Source organism: Brassica rapa, chromosome A05 (genome assembly GCF_000309985.2).
Source record: "Brassica rapa cultivar Chiifu-401-42 chromosome A05, CAAS_Brap_v3.01, whole genome shotgun sequence".
Classification (NCBI taxonomy): Eukaryota; Viridiplantae; Streptophyta; class Magnoliopsida; order Brassicales; family Brassicaceae; genus Brassica; species Brassica rapa.
The window spans coordinates 23,085,728-23,102,700 of record NC_024799.2 but is presented as its reverse complement, the minus strand read 5'-3'; the positions used below and the strand labels follow the sequence as shown (position 1 = coordinate 23,102,700).

General features: G+C 27.8%; 1 long non-coding RNA gene across 14 annotated transcripts; it reads right to left on the bottom strand.

The window, feature by feature from the left end:
- Positions 1-6,090: 6,090 nt before the first annotated feature.
- On the bottom strand, positions 6,091-16,803 carry LOC103869913. Of its 14 annotated transcripts, none has more exons than XR_001958492.2 (6): positions 9,542-16,803; positions 9,167-9,360; positions 9,010-9,080; positions 8,717-8,782; positions 8,398-8,627; positions 6,389-8,091 (listed from the first exon to the last, which is right to left on the bottom strand). It is a non-coding gene; the product is annotated as an uncharacterized LOC103869913 (long non-coding RNA). The 14 variants fall into 14 exon arrangements; XR_001958493.2 differs by having other exon boundaries at positions 9,014-9,080; XR_004458589.1 differs by having other exon boundaries at positions 6,091-7,812; positions 7,924-8,091; positions 8,398-8,782; positions 9,010-9,360.
- Positions 16,804-16,973: the final 170 nt, after the last annotated feature.

The following is a 16,973-nucleotide window of genomic DNA, read 5'->3' as shown; positions in this document are numbered from 1 at the left end:
TTGATACATTTCGCTTCGTATTCATGAATTGATGACAAACAACAACAACAATATTCCTCCAGCTATATATAGCAACAATAGCATATTAACAACAAACATGGTTTAGATCGAAGTCGTTCATCGTTTATTATATCGTCGACAACATCAACTATAGAGTTTCAGTTTGTAAGCTTTCAGCCTTTCGCTGACGCGATTACGCAAAATATCCAAGTACATGACCAAATGTCTATGTTCACCAATGATGATGTTTTTCTAGCCTAAAGTCCACTGGTATAGTTTCTGAATATAAACATTTGGCAGAATGCAATTTCGCACGAGATAGTTGTGCATATATTCGTTTATGTATGATGACATATACCATGACGCAATGCTTGAAACAGTCATGTTACAGCTGTAGCCTGTAGGTCGAAAAGATTAAAAAGTGTTCAAAATTTGTTAGATAAACTGAATAATATCTAAATGGATGTGTATTGTTTAATGGGAATAGGAAAGTGATGGTTACAGATTATTAGATGACCAAATCCTAAAAGACCAATTGAATTATGGAGATAAGATTGGAACGGTTGGGGTTTCCCAAAGTAGCATGTGCCGATCAACATGTGCAGCTTATTTTGACCAGTTTGGGATCATTTCTTTCCTAAAATAGTAACAGTTCATACCGTACAAGTTTCAAACACAGCAACGCTTTTTACTCGTCTGAGCAGACGATTTCTCATTTTCATAATAAATTATCTATTTATTTACATAACTTAAAGAAATAGGGTAAATAATCCATTAAAAGGTATTGAATATTTTTCCTTAATATAAAATATATTTTTGGTTTAAGAATAGTGGACATTTAGTGAAAGATGAAAAATATTATTCAACAGAACCAGTTGCTTATAATAAATATCCAGTAAGTTGACTCTTGAATAGTTCATGGACTTTGAATAGAGGAATACAATTTCTTTCAATACTTCTCTAAATCTAATAACTATTGTATATTGTATAGTAGAAACTCCATAAATTAATATTCCATTAATTAATAAACATAGTAAAATATGAAACAGTTCAATAAGATAAGTCGAGCTTGGTAACGCGGGCTTGTGATCCGAGTGGAGACAACAAGATGTTGGAACTATGGGCCGATCTCATTATTTCCGCAACGCGTGTCGCACACTCCAAGTAGCTTTGTTGAGTCCTTCCACCTTTCGCGCTGGCTCTTGGTTTTGGGTATAGTAGTCGTGTTTTACACTCTGTTCTTCGTTGTTGTGTTGTAGGTTGTTGTTTTCCGCTACTTGTAACTCTTTGTAATTTCTGTAAAAAACTCGAAAATGGTAATACAATCTTAACATGTTTACCAAAAAAAAAAAAAAAAAAAAAAAAGTTCAATAAGATAATAGTTTTTTAAAAAATTATATAAATATGTAATTCCAATATAAGGGTAAAATTAATAAGTAATGTATAAAAAGTTATATAAATATATAAAATATGTTTTATAATTATTTTTTTTATTCATGGTGAATTTTTTCTTTAACTTTTCTATTTTTCTAAATATATTGATATTATTTAATTATTTCGCACCTAAAAGTACATTGATATTTACCGTGCATATTTTCTATACATCAAATAAACGATGATAGATATATAAAATTTGTATCTATAAAATTTAATCAATACATATAACATATTTCAAAATATATAAATATAAATAAATAATATTTGTAAATTAATAATTTTACAAATTGATAAAATATCAATGTCTCAACATGATTAATTTATAGTTTTTACTATATATATATATATATATATTTGAGTAATATGTTTGAAAATTTCACTAACTCATTTAATATCCACGAATTCGTTATCAAGATGGTAAATCAATACAATATATATAGTTAACATGATAATAATTAAGATTGGTATATAGTAGTCCTCATATACAGTTAATTTATCAAAATTCATTGGCATTAATTTGAGGATTAAGGTATCTATTACTATTTTGGAAGTGGTTTATTTTCAGATCTGAAGGAAAAATTATATAAAAAAAAAACCATATGACTGTTGTTGGACGAAGCTCTACGCAACCCATTGGAAGAGCATATTCTATCGTATAGATACCTGAAAACGAAAGTTTTGAGTATAAATACTTTGTATCTAATTTGCTTAGAAAAGACTTCTGGTCCAAATTCAAGATTTTTTCGTCCGTTCAACCAACCATTCGTTCGACCATGCCACATAAAATTACAAGTTATAGATATGTATTTAGTTGTTTGAAAAAATATATGTATTTAGTTGGACCAAAAAAGTTATATGCAATTTAGTATGTTTATATAAGTATTAGGCCATGGGCCAAAACTTGGACCAGTTCGGCCTTTACATTAGTAATAATCTCATTAGTAATATGCTTTCTTGGGCCCTATGAATCGAAGCTCTGACAAACGCAAATTCTCTTATTTACCTGACTAGTTCGAACAGCGGTTGCGGTTGCGGCCGGTTGCACTTTTAAGAGATTTGTATAACTGGTACTATGGTTAAAAATTGGTGGGTTTGCGGGTGACTTATGATTTGTTAATTATCAAATGCGGTAACAGTCAAATAATAAATTAACAATATTTATATTTAATATAATTATAAAAATATCAAAAATCATAAAATTATAATAAATATAAAATTTATATTTAGAAAGTTATAATTTTAATTTTTAAAAAATTATTGAAATTGTTTCTATTATAAAATTTTATAATATTAATTAAAATATAATAGACATATTTTAATATTTTCATAATTTCAATTTTAATTTTTTTATTAAATATTTTTACTTTTGTATATATATTTTTTTTAAAAAAGAAATTTTTTTTACCATCCTGCAACCGCCCGCAACCGCAAACGCTAGCTAGAGCGAGCTTTTGAATTTATGAGATTCAGAACGATTTGAAGCGGTTTAGAGCGATTTAAGTGATTGTTGCAAACCGCCGATAACCGCTACCAACCGCAAAAGCTACGTTTGCGGGTGGTAGCGGGAAGAATGCAAAACATCTTGACGCCGAATATTTTCTTGAGAAATGGTTAGAAATACCATGTGTTAAGTACCACTTTTCAACAGTACCATCAATCAAAAAATATATTAACATTTGGGTTTAGACTTTAGTGATTATTGTTTAAGATTTAAGTTTTAGTAATTATTGTTTAGGGTTGGGATTGAGTTTATAAATACTTTAAAAATAAGCTTAGTGTTATTTTATCATAAATTTAAGGTATTTATGAAAATAATCATTTATTAATGGTAAATTTAAAAAGTGGTACCAAACTTATAATAAAATAAAAAATTTGCCTATTTTTTTATTGTCTCTCCTTGAGAGAGAGACTAGATTATTTTATTCAACTTATATTATAATTAAAAAAACATCCATATTGCAATTTTATCAGTGAGAATCAGTTTAGAGCACTGTTTTGAAACCGACACAGACACTCAACGGAACAATTTACTAGGACACTGGGTTATTGGGTCGACCTTAGGCGAAGAGCGGGTTAATAAATAAATTAATTTTGCTATATAATAATATATTAGCTATTGAAAAATATAAGAAATGTTTTAAGTTTTAAAAAACATTTGTAGAAATACTAACTTTAGTTTTCTTTATTTTTATTTTTATTTCACATACAAAATATCAAAAAAGAAAATTTAGACTATTTAACAATTTTGTAAGTTAAGAATTATGACATAGAGTAAAATGTATCAAGACTTAAATTCTATAAGTATTTAAATGTCAAATGGGAATAATAAAATAAAATTATAAATCCAAAATAAGCTAAAAATAAAACATAAAATTATAATTAGTTATCGATAACAAAATAAGATAATGTCAAATCACATTAACTAATTTTGTTAATAGATTTATAATCTACATGATCATATGATCTTTTTTATTTTTGAAAAAACAAAAAACCTAATTATTAATTATAATACAAAATAGATTCTAATAATGTAACCGAAAAATTCAAGAAAAAGTAATTAAAAGTTACATATTGGTTCAACCGATAGAAGGGTTCCTGATTTTAATGGGTATTTGTAGGTTTTTCTAGGTTTTTAAATAATAGATTTTTTCTAAAACGCAAACCGGATTACATATCGGGTCACCGAATTTACCGGTTCAACCGGGGTCTGGTCGGTTTCAAAACACTGCTTTAGATAGTGATAAATCAAAAAGGTTAAAAGACATGATAAAATTATTTGAGACACCTACAAGATTTCCAGGGTTCACTTGTTATTTTACATATTTCGTACACTAGTTTATATAATTGTCAGATAAGTCTATTTATATAAGTTAAAAGATATACAGTAGAACTTCTATAAAGTAATACTCGATAAATTAATAATTTCTATAAATTAATAAATTTCAACGGTCCTAACTTGGACCAGTTCAAAATTTGACACAAATTGATAAAATAATAATATAATATATTTTTAGAAAATTCTATGTAAATATATGACTCCATTAAAATTATAAATTAATAATTCATATGTATACATATTTTATATAAATAAAAACCTATTATTACATTGTTTATTTATATTCACAATGAAATTATCTTTATATTGTCTTAATATTTAATATATTTTTGATGAGATTTAGTAATATTATATCTAAAACTACATTTAAGTTGAGAAATTTCTTTAGATAGTCATTTTTAGTTTATTTTCACAAAAATAGACTTTCAAAGAGGAAAATGACCAAAAGAGATTTTATTGAAGGGTAAATATGCATTTATAACTTTGGGGTTAACTAATCTAAAACTTAGGGTTTAGAGTTAAAGAGTTGGATTTTGGGGATATGTTCAAATTTTAAAATTTTAAAAATAAATATTTAAATTTTCAAAATAAAAAAAAAGTTATTTTGGTCATTTTATTTTGAGACCTTTCTTGTGACAAAAACTTAAAAAGACTATACGAGAGAATTGCCTTTAAGTTCTATGCAATATATATTATATACAATAAATAATATAATAAAATTAATATAATTGTCAAATTTCAAAAACTAACAATTAATGTCTATACACTAAAATCAAATATTTTTCTTATCTTAGAATAAATATATATCTTAAAATAAAAATTTTAAATAAGGAAACTTTTGTAAATTATAATATTTTTATAAATTAATAAAATTTTAAAGTCATGATATTATTAATTTATAGAGGTTTTACTGTACGTACTTACTGAAATAAACTTATGATTCCCCCAGTTTGGGGAATATGTATATACATGCTTCTGAAGAAAGAACTTAATTATAAATTAAATATTCTCAAATATATGGAATATCTACATACATGCTTTAAAATATAATTTCAGACTATGTGCGACATCATTTTTCTAGCAAAGTTTTTTCTTTGACAAATGGCTTATTTTCTAGCAAAGTTTATAGAAGTTGTTATAAAAATGGAATTATATAATTAAATATTTAATCTAAATATGTTTTTACTTAACCTTAAAGTTATTTGACTATTTAAATTTCTTAAACATTTGTTCAAAATATCATCACTTCAGAGTAATCGCGCTCGTGCAATTTTGTAATGCAATATCTTATATATTTAACAATGACATTTGCGATAATATACATCAGTCCTAGACAACTTTTTAAAGTGTTTCAACCGTTGATTTTGTGACCTTCCGGTGTGTTGAGAAGGTCATTAATATTATTTAACAAAACATAAAATTGTGGAGGTCCTTAATCACTTTCCAGATTGAGCTTACAAACAAAAGCATAGAAAGAAGAAATTAAAGCAAAGTCTCATCAGAATCATGTCTTAATCTACTTGATTGATTCTTTCATTAGGTGTAATTAATCTTAGCCATTAATATATATATATATATATATATATAAAATCTAGATTCTAGACTATCTTCAACCAATGTTTACGTATGACTAGATTCTCTATCCGCGCTACGCGCGGAAAATGCTTTTACATATTATTTCGGTCAATTAATAGACTAAGAAATAGTTTATCTATAATATTTATAGATTTTTGTGTATTTTTAAAACAATTTAATGAATTTAGAATTTATAAATCAGAAAACTTCTAAAAGAATAAAACAAATGTATATAGATTGAGTTTTTTTAAGGTACATGTTGTTGCTTTTTGAACGTGACATTAGTCTTCTATGTAATATATGTTTTTATTAGCTTCTGAGTGGATTAATGTGACTATCTTAAGTAAAGTAAGAATAATATTTTATTTTAAATGTTGAGGTGAATAATAATTTCTGTAATGTTTTAAAAAATCAAACATGATAATGAAATTTATTTTCCATTCAGCTTTATATATGTTTAATTTGGATTAGTGATTGTTATCAAGTTAATTTATATTTCCTATTATATGCTTTGAAATTGTCAAAATTTATTATTTGGCCATTTCATATTAAGAAATGTATAAAAGTTCGATGTGAGATATTTCAAGATTAAAACATTTTTTGTAATTTTTCTTTCTATTTATATATTTTTTTTGTACTTCTAGAAAAGCAAACCTATAACGAAATATGTTTTTGTAATTAGTTTTTTTTTGTGTTAAATGTTTTTTTGTTATGTGTATTTTCTCAATAATATTAGGATGGACCTTTAAAATCAAAAACATTTTCTATTTTTAAATTTAAATAAGTAAACACAAAATTTATTTATAAAACAATCTAATAGGAATGTGTTTGTAAGTGGCTAGACATAACAGTTGATTGCAAGTTTCACCATAAGATGTATGAATGTATTTTGGGTATATTTTCTTAATAGAATTATTGTGGTTTCTTGGGTGATTTGAATGTTATGTGAAGATGATGTTAGAATGTATTACCATTTGTAAAAAAAATACTATAATGGGAATGCATGATATATACATCAAAAATCCTTAATATATGTTCTTAATTATATATATATACGTATATTATGTTTAGTTTTAAATTTTATATAAATTAAAAATATAATTAATAATTTATTTTTTTAATTTGATAGATTTATTGTTTACTATTTGCTTGAAAACAATTTTGGTAGCAAAAAAGTAGACTCATCTTGGTTCAAACTTATTCACGTATACATTGAAGTAATAAATTTGTGTGTTTATTTCCTCTTTATTTTTTCATTTTATAATCCTTATTTTTTTATTTTTTTCTTACTTCGTTGCAAATTGAAATTAGTTTTTATTTATTTTATTTATTAATTATTACTATTTTATAGCTATACTTGGTAAATTTCTGAATATTTTATGTTTTATTTAATTGCATCATCAAAGATTAATACAATTCCTTATACTGCTTTATCACTAATTTTTTGCTTTTTTTTGATAATTTATATAGAAAAGGATATTATATATAATTTGTTAGAAATGTGTAAATTTAGAATTGGGCATGAGTTTGAAACAATGACATTATCTTGGCCAAATAAATCAATTTAATTTATCAATTTTCGTCTACAATTTTATTTGAATTGATCACATGTCAAAATAGAAATATGAGATCACAAATTTATAAAATAAGAATCTAAATTATGTAGGGAATAAAACATTTTGTGAAGTTTTAAAACAAAGAGAATAATAAAGAAAAACACTCTCTTTTAATCATTCCCATAACAATTTTACGAAAACATAAAGAAGACAAAGAGATCAACCATCTGTACTTATGCTACAAATTTCAACCTTGGTCACCGTTCTCATCATGAATTTGATTATACACAATGAAACGTAATTTAAAATGATCAACTACAAACCTATTCACTACCATCCTCACTCTCAATTTCATTATTAACCTCCGACACTGACTTGTTAGATTCTATCTTCATTTAAACATCCCTACTGAAAATCACAATGACTCAAATAACAACCAATCATTAGAATCTGAAAGAAGAAGAACAAATTATAATTTTGTGATTGTTGGCACTGGTGAAGCAAATTAAGAAACTATACCTTCAGTATTGGTATTAGGATTCAGCCACCTAAGCAAATTACAAACTATGAACCTTATCAGCTGATGGAGAAAGTTCCTTTATGATCAAGTAAACCGTTCTCTCCCAAACCAGTGTCTTTAGATTGGGAAAGCTTTGTAACAGAAAAGAAAACTTCTTTTGCTTCAACCTGCACATGAAGCAATATGAGGAACCATGTAAAATGTTTAATTCACTAATATATACAAATGTCGCTATACATTATTTTGTTCGGTAAGCATGTATCAGAGTTTCAAATGAATAAAACTGGAATCCGTGTAACGATAAAACATCATGGGTGAATGACTCCCCTTTGTCAATGAAATAGAGAAGTTTTGTGATGAACTACCAAATTTCATTTGGAAACATCTAATAAGATTCCATTTAAAGAAAGGGAGAATAACAAAAACAACAAAGAAGACGTAATACAAAGGATGTAGTGTTTACATGCGAGTACCTTGTAGTGTCTACTATGATTTGCTGCAGTTTCCACCCCCAGCGATAGAGGCTGGCTTCAAGTTGTCATGTTCATCTTCCTCCTTTTTGGCTTTGTAGATATGGCGTTGGTGGAATCTGTAGTATATCGACAGTAGCATAAGGCCACTGATCCCACTGGAGACAGTTATGTAAGACCATTCGAAAATACGGAGTTGGGTATTTTTTTTATTCAGTGAGCTGTGATTCACCCTATCCATAAAAACAAAAACAATGTGAGGCACATAATCATCAAAACACCAGTTTTATAAACATTTACAGAGCTTAGAAGATAACAAAACGTTAAAACAGTCACTGGCTTCTTCTTTTCTTCGGTGTAGAAAATGAATTTTCAAAGCCAAAATTAGCTGCAGGGAAAATAAATAAGACAAAGTAACATATATACACCATTGAGAGCAGTAACAATCAAATTTTATAAATCATATATATATTCTTATTTGAACTATTATATCACGTAAGCATATTATACCCAATTATAAAAAAGTAATATATAATAATATTAGTCTTACTGTATGTGCAACAACAAAAAAAAAAATAAGAAGCTTCAATAGTGAGAGTGAAATGATTAACGTACATACACTCAGGACAATGTAAGGCCCTTTGCTCCTTATCCTCCCTGCAAGCTTCTTCCCCATTTCCATAACCCTGAGAAAAATTCAGTGCTTCATATGCTACATGAAACACATTTTGTTAGTTGAGGAGAATAACAGACGTGGGTTTAGGGAAGCCACCATTGTTAACACTGGGCCACTGGCAAGTGGCAACACAAATATTGGAGAGGAGAACAGGTAAAAGGAATGTCTACAGAGTATATTCGAAAAGCTACCCATTGATCCGCCTTCTTGCTAGCATTTGAAGGTCAAACCTCTTTTAACTTCTCTTGATCTTCAAATGTTTTGAGAATTTCATTGTATTCCATGAATTTCTTGCACAGAACAGGAAGACAAAACAATGTATCAGTTGAGGCCAATACTTTATTCCGGAAAATGATACAGTTTTCATACTTTTTTATTCTAAAAAATCAAAAGGGAAAGTACTTTGCACACACACAACACAAACAATAGATTGGTCAGAACCAAGATTCACAGGATAGACAATCCACTAACCTCAATCCAATTCATCCTACGTAGTATCGATATCAGATCCACTCCCAGAATCCTAATTTGTATCATGTCTCTTGAGTGGCCATGGATATGATAAACTAAACCTCCTCGGAGTCGGCGAACTCTCAACCGTTTGTTGTCTGTCTTCCCCACTGGTCTGACCTCCATGAGTCATGAACTCGTATGACAAACATGGCACGAGTTATGAAGCTGCAACCATGTAAGCAAGCAAACTTGGTGGTAAACGATCACATCCTTATAAAATTAAGTCGGGGCTGTGGCGGTGGATTTCGCCGTTCCTATAGCTATGAATACTGTGGGGTTTGATTACCGGGTACGAAGAGTAGAGGAAGAGCAAGAGACTCTGAATTATTTATTTCTCATGGCCGTAGCTTTCAATTTTGGTTGAATTAAAGTTTGGAAGAAACGATTTTTATAGGAGAAGATAATAGGGAGGTGAAATGAGACCATAAAGAAAAGAGTAAAAGATAATTGATTGATAAAGGTGTTGCGTGTAACGGAGATTTCCAAGGATCCGAAACTGAGAAGAGAAAGTTTGTGAGCCATTTCCAGAAGTGGGTTTGACTGGGCCAAATATCATAAGCCCACACGAAAGTCTCGATAATTATCATTTTCGAACAAAGCTCATATGACATGGTAAAATAACTCTTTTCTATTGGTTGATTTTTTAGTCATATGTGGACAGTTTAGATGTTTATCTTATTCAACTTTTAGTATTGTATTGATTTACATCAGTTATACGTTTAATCCGTGTGTCCTCTCTGAGAAAATATATCATAGATGAAATACAATGATATATATATATATATTGTTGACAGAACATAAACCATAATTATGTTTGTTCAAAATTAAGTGATTTGTAAATTGGTATTGATGATACAGCATAAAATTGTAAAAATGATGATTTAAACTATAAGAAATAGTGAAGAACTGTATTTGTCTTTTTAATAAAAATATCTTAATAAATACTTTGGATATATGCTGGAAAATGTACTTTATATATTGATTATAAGAACTAGATGCATATGTTTATTAGGAGAAAATGATGTAAGTATTGATAACATTAAGGTATTGGGCTTTCCTGTAAAACCTAAAAAATCTTTATAATTTAAAATTTGGGCAGACTAATGGGTTTATTGGGCCGATTAGTTGGTTTTTGCGCCGATTAACTGGATGCCGATTTTATTATCCGATTCGAAAAAAATCATGACGGATGATGTCCGAGTAGCATTTAGAAAAGCGCCTAGCCGGCGTTTTAAAACTGTGATATATATATATACTAGGGATAGCCCGCTTTACGGGCGGTTAGTAATTTAAAAAGTAACAGAATACATATAATTATTTGGTCAAAAAAAAGTATTGATAACATTTGTTATATGTATGCATGAGACGATAAAACATTTAACAAAAAAAGGACGATAAGACAGAACCGTGTTGGGATTTTGGGTGAAACCTTTAAAGGGGACGCCGGGAATCACTTCTATCTAATAACACATTGGGTTTACACTATATCTCCTTCTTTTTTTTTTGCGTTTACACTATATCTCTTTTGTCTTGCGTTTAATTCATATTGGTTTATTTAATGATGAGCAAATTAGCTCAATATACTGAAAAGAATGGGATACCATTGAATTGGGGAAAAATGGTAGTGATGAGGGAAAAAAATTGAAGGGAAATAAGATAGGAAGTGCAAATAAGGGGAAAGCTGTGTGTAGGGAGTACAAATACTCTTTAATGATTCAATTTGTTTTTTAAACTAAAACTAATCAGAGACTGATCAATGATCGTTACTTCAATGGAAAGTACAGAGTGGTCATGTGTTGTGTGGGTGATGAAGAACTTTAGCCTTCTCCATTGGAAGTTGATTACATAAATTTATCCCAGTTTTTAGTAAATTCTTCATTTAATCTCCAACTTTAGTCTAGTATATTCTTTTTTTTTCTACACGTTATAATTTATTATTGTGAACTTACAAACGAATAAAAATAAACGTTTAAAACTTTGAAATAAAGAAGAAAACAAGTAAAGAGAATATCATATTTTCTAGAGAAGCTGAATTAGGAACCCTAACCCGGCCCGCTTTTAGAACATACTTTTGGCACAGCTTAATCACTTTGGTGAACACAACACGTTGAAAATAATATACCGGAAAACTATATATATATATATATATAATATACCGGAAAATTATATATGATATATGCCTCGTTATATATATCTTTGAAGATTCTCATTTACCAGACTAATTGTCCTCATAAATTAGAACATCCAGCAAAGATCCAAATAAGATCGAGAGTATGTGAATGGATGCAGAGTTACCACCTTGGTTTACAGAGTCAATATGAATATGTAAATATTTGCTGTAAAAAAAAAAGATCGAGAGTATATATATAGAGACATATATATATCCTTCCGATTTTTGAAATAGGATCCAAATTAAACAACAAGTTGAAAATAAAAACATTTAAATCATCTAAACTATTAAAACATAAGTACAAATTTGAATTGACCCCTTATTTTCTCTAAATATTCACAGTCAAATGTCACTGATAATTTTCTACACTTTTTCTAATTATTAAAACATCTCTAACCCAACTCTATTTTCCATTCTAAAATAGAGTTTATAGTAAAAATGCCCTAATAGTACTCTATTTTTCCATCTATAATAGAGTAAAAAATAGATTTACTCTATATATAGAGTAAAAAAAAAATTTCATCGCTCTATTTTTCATTTTAAAATAGAGTACCATTAAAGTATATTACAACACTATTACAAAGTTATTATATTTTAGAGTGAAAAATAGAATGAACCACTGAAGATAGTCAGTAAACTTTCACGCCATATTACAATAGGAAATAAATAACAAGCCCATTAATGTTTGGTTACCCACTAATATAATTTGTATTTTTTAAGACCATAAAATAGATTTCATCTTCATTGCGCCACAATCCTAGTCTCTGCATAAAATCATTTGTCTATATTAGTAAACCAAAAGTTTTAAATCAAGTGTCAACATCTAATTGAATTAACATTAAAATTCATTAGAAAAAAACTTTAGTAAATGTAATTGATGAGAACATCACTAAACCAGATTATATATGTAACATGAATTAGATACAATTTAAAAAACATTTGGTTTAAGTTTGTATTAATTGTAAATTTATTCAATTTCTTTTCAAACAAAAAAATCAACGATTTGATATATTTCCTATGGATTTAGTTGGACATAGAATTAAAACAAGAATTAATAATTTCCTATAGATAAGAAATCAACTATGTATTCCTAAAATAATTGAATATCTGACTAACTTAACATAACAAACCCCTAAATTAAGCTATCACATTAATAACAATAATATATATATACTTCAAAATCACACTTTACTATATTATACATTGTATATCTTTATCATATTCTTAAAATTTAAAATGCTATAGAATCTAATTAATTAATTAGATTGTCTACTGAATTCGCTACAAATTTTTTGTGTTCAAAATACATTAAACAAATATTTAATAGTGGCAATTTTTTTAAATAAATAAATAAATAAGTATATATAAATATATATATATATATTCAATCCTATTAAAAAAATTAAATTAGATAAATATTAAATTAAACATCCATGCGGGTTTACGGGTTAAAATCTAGTTCTAGTTAAGTTCTAAGGACCATGCATGTCTCTAAGATATATACTACGTGACCATCGACTAGCTAGAAACCTAATTCGTAACTAAAAATATAACTCAAAAGGTGTTGTGAACGATTGAGAGTCTAGATATCGTCTTGGCTGGCTCCGTAAGGAACTTTGGATGGCATCATATAGATCTATGTAATTACAATACAAGACATCATCACATACTAGAACCTTATAGTTTGAATGACTGTGAAACAAATAGAGGACAGTAAATACAATACAAAACTACAAATAGTTTTTTCTATGTTTAGGGAAGTGAAACCATCGGCAGAGTTCCAGATAATGCTTACAATCATATGACATAATATGTTTTTAAGCTAGGTAAAATAGTATCAAAATGTTTGATAATTGTCCGATGTTTGTGCTTGTCACGTAACATAAGACCGTGTAAATATGGAATTTAAGTTGGTTTAGATATTTTTGTAACTGGCATAAAAGTATTGTATCACATGGTGAACTGAAAGCTATTTTTACAAAAGCTTACACATTGGATCATTTGAAAGTAGGTCGTTTTTCTACGTATAGTTTTTCTTAATGGGGAAAGCATAAGATATAGTATAAAATTTTAAGTTAGGTTTACCCATATTATATACCTTATAGAAGGGTGAAATTTACCAACCTACATATGTTCTTGAAATAATCTCGTTTGTTCGAATCATCCTAGCATCTCGCTTATTAAGGGGTTTGAACATGTGTTTTCGCCCTATCCATGTTTCAGTCTATGCCTATCATATATAGTTTTGAGTATTGTGCTTGGACGATAAAATCGTTATAAATCTGGCTTATTTATCATTCCAAATTTTTATATGTTGATAACACTTGGAAATAGTTTCGCGTATTTGTTAAAGGTAACAGACAACATATTACAGTTTTCTTATGACTATGGGTTCGATAGTAAATAGATCGGGCGGGATGTGTGTGGGTTGTGTTGAGATTCTGAAAGTTAGAAAGAAAAAGGAGATGGTGTGCACCCATGTAAAGCACTAGAAATCTCTGTGAATGCAAATAGGATGTCTCTCGAGTATTGAATAATGATCTTGACTAAGAAATAATGTAATTAGATTAACTAATTAGAGGCAAGCATTTATTTGAGTTGGTACCGTGTGTAAAATATGGGCCACATTTCTCGTTTTTTTTAATGAGCATTTTTCGTTCTTTATTTTTTTCATTTTAAATCTAAGTGCTCCAAAAGACAAAAGTGGGGATATATGATTGTCTTTGTTTGATTATGAAAAAAGAAACAATTTCAGTTCATTGATAGTTTGTTGTAAAACACTTCATATATAATACAGAAATTAAAATGTATGAGGGACAAATTATAAATTAATTTGTATCAAAAGAACCAATACCACCATTTAATGTTATCAATTATTTTTTTAAAAAATATAACAGATTTTTTGAATATAACTATATATTTTAACTTTTTCAAAAAAATATTAATATTTTATTTTGTTTAGAAAATTATTTAACAATTTTTCTAGAAAATATATAAAATAATTTATTTTTGAGGATTTTGAAAACTCATGACATTTGTACTTTACTTTGGGACTCTTTAAGTTTTAAATTTTTGATTTAGAAAAAAAGGTAATGTAATACTTGTGATATTAAAGGTGGCCTCATTGGCTCATTTGTAAATTAAAAATTTAAATCTAAATCTTCACTTGATATATGTAAATTAGAACATAAATAAAATGTAAACTAGATTAACAAAAACAAAGGAAGTAAATTTTCAAAGAAATAAAAAACAGAGGAAGTAAATCAATTTTGAGGAACCGAGGACGTGGAAACCGAGGGGCAAGCGGATATAAGTGCTATTTCTTAACCTCTAAACTCGAAGTGAATGATCTGATTGTTTCTGGTTGATTAGTGTTCCCTTCTCTTTTGTAATCACTTGCTGAGATTGTATATGATTAAGTTCATAGCAAAAAAAAGATGTTAAATAAAATAATATTGCTATTAGTATTTACCAAACAAAACTATCTAATATTTTGAACTTGTAAGAATCTGAAGGTCCGATATCAAAACTGAAAAGTCATACGAAAACCCTTCCTAGAAAAATGATAAATCAAAATAAGTATGAAAAGTAATAAATATGTGCACACCATAAGTATTTTAGACTGTTGACAAACAAAAAAAATTTTAGACTTTTAGTGGTCGAGAAATATGCATGGTTATCTATAAACTATGCAGTCATAATTATTTTATGTGACGTTGGAAAATCAAGAAATATTGTTAGAATAAAGTAACAATAAAGTAATCGACCTAAAACTCACATGAAATGGGTCGATTTGTTTGTTTCCTAAAATTTAATTTTTATTAATTTTTTTCTGGTGGAGCGATTATCTCAATATCAAAAGCGTGACATATGACATCTGAAACGTAAAGCTTTTTTTTCCACACCCACCCGGCCATCTATTTCCACGTCATAAATTTGTTACCTTCTGTGGCGATAATATGGGTCCCATGTCTCGATTGCCACGTGTGAATATTTCTTCCACTAGGAATCATACGTGTCGAATTTTCATTGGAACAAAGGAGGCCACAGAAAAATTAATAAACTAACCTAATTTTGTTACAACTTGAAATTAGAAAATTCCTCAAACTTTTCTTCATTTTTCTTATATACTTTATCGTTAATAACTACTTATTATTATTACAGCAAGATATATCGATTATTGGACTTTGATGTGTTAATTGTAATTTGTCATCAACTAACGAAGAAAGCGATATATCTTACTATTTTTTGTATATCAATATATTTTTATTGCCCACGGTTTCGACGTTAATTACAGCTTCTTCTCCATTGCCGTAGTTCAGCCTATATTTTAACACAACCAAAATATCTAGTTCAATGGATACATTATAGTTATCATATAGTCGAATGACTAATATGTCCTCAGTATTTGGTTAATCTTGTAATTACACAGATTCGACATGATTAGTCAGGCTTTGTATATGTGTCGCATTGTCGCACATTAAGATTCTTTAGTGCCACCAAAGCACACTAAAATCGGCTGAAATATGGGGGAATATTGTACTTTTTGATTATCGCTAACATGAATTATGTGACTCTAAATTATTTCAGTATAACGTTAAAAAGCTTTTTTCCTGCCATTGTGTTAATACAATTGCCTTGATTATGTTTATTAACTAAGTTGTATTGTATATGCCTTTCTATGAAATCATTGTTGCTTTTTCATACTTCTTATCTACATTAACACAAATTGTAACAGTATTTTAAATTTCTAATATATCATTAAAAAGTTACACAATGTTTGCATGGGCTATAAATCTTTATACTCAAACCTTTGATGAATTTTGTAACTAATAACTAAATTTAGGTACATGCATCGTGTTAATAATAGTGAATTAAAATATATATGAAGTAAACATTAGGGTTTTTAGTGTGAAACTCTTTAACATAATTCAGACAAACTTTTTAACTAAAAATATAATAACAAAATTATCTGTTAATTTTTTAATCAATTAATTTTGTTTGTCGTTAAATCAAAACATGCATTTTAAATGATATGATGGTATATTTCAAATATTTTAAAAATAAAATATAAAATATTTTGGATTAAAAAAATTTCACCTAATAATCAATGTAAAACAACTCTTCAAAAGATCACAAAAAAAAACTCATACATTTCGAAAGCCAGTTCAAGAAAAAAAAAACTCTTCAAAATATATGTTTACTTTGCATTTTTACCCT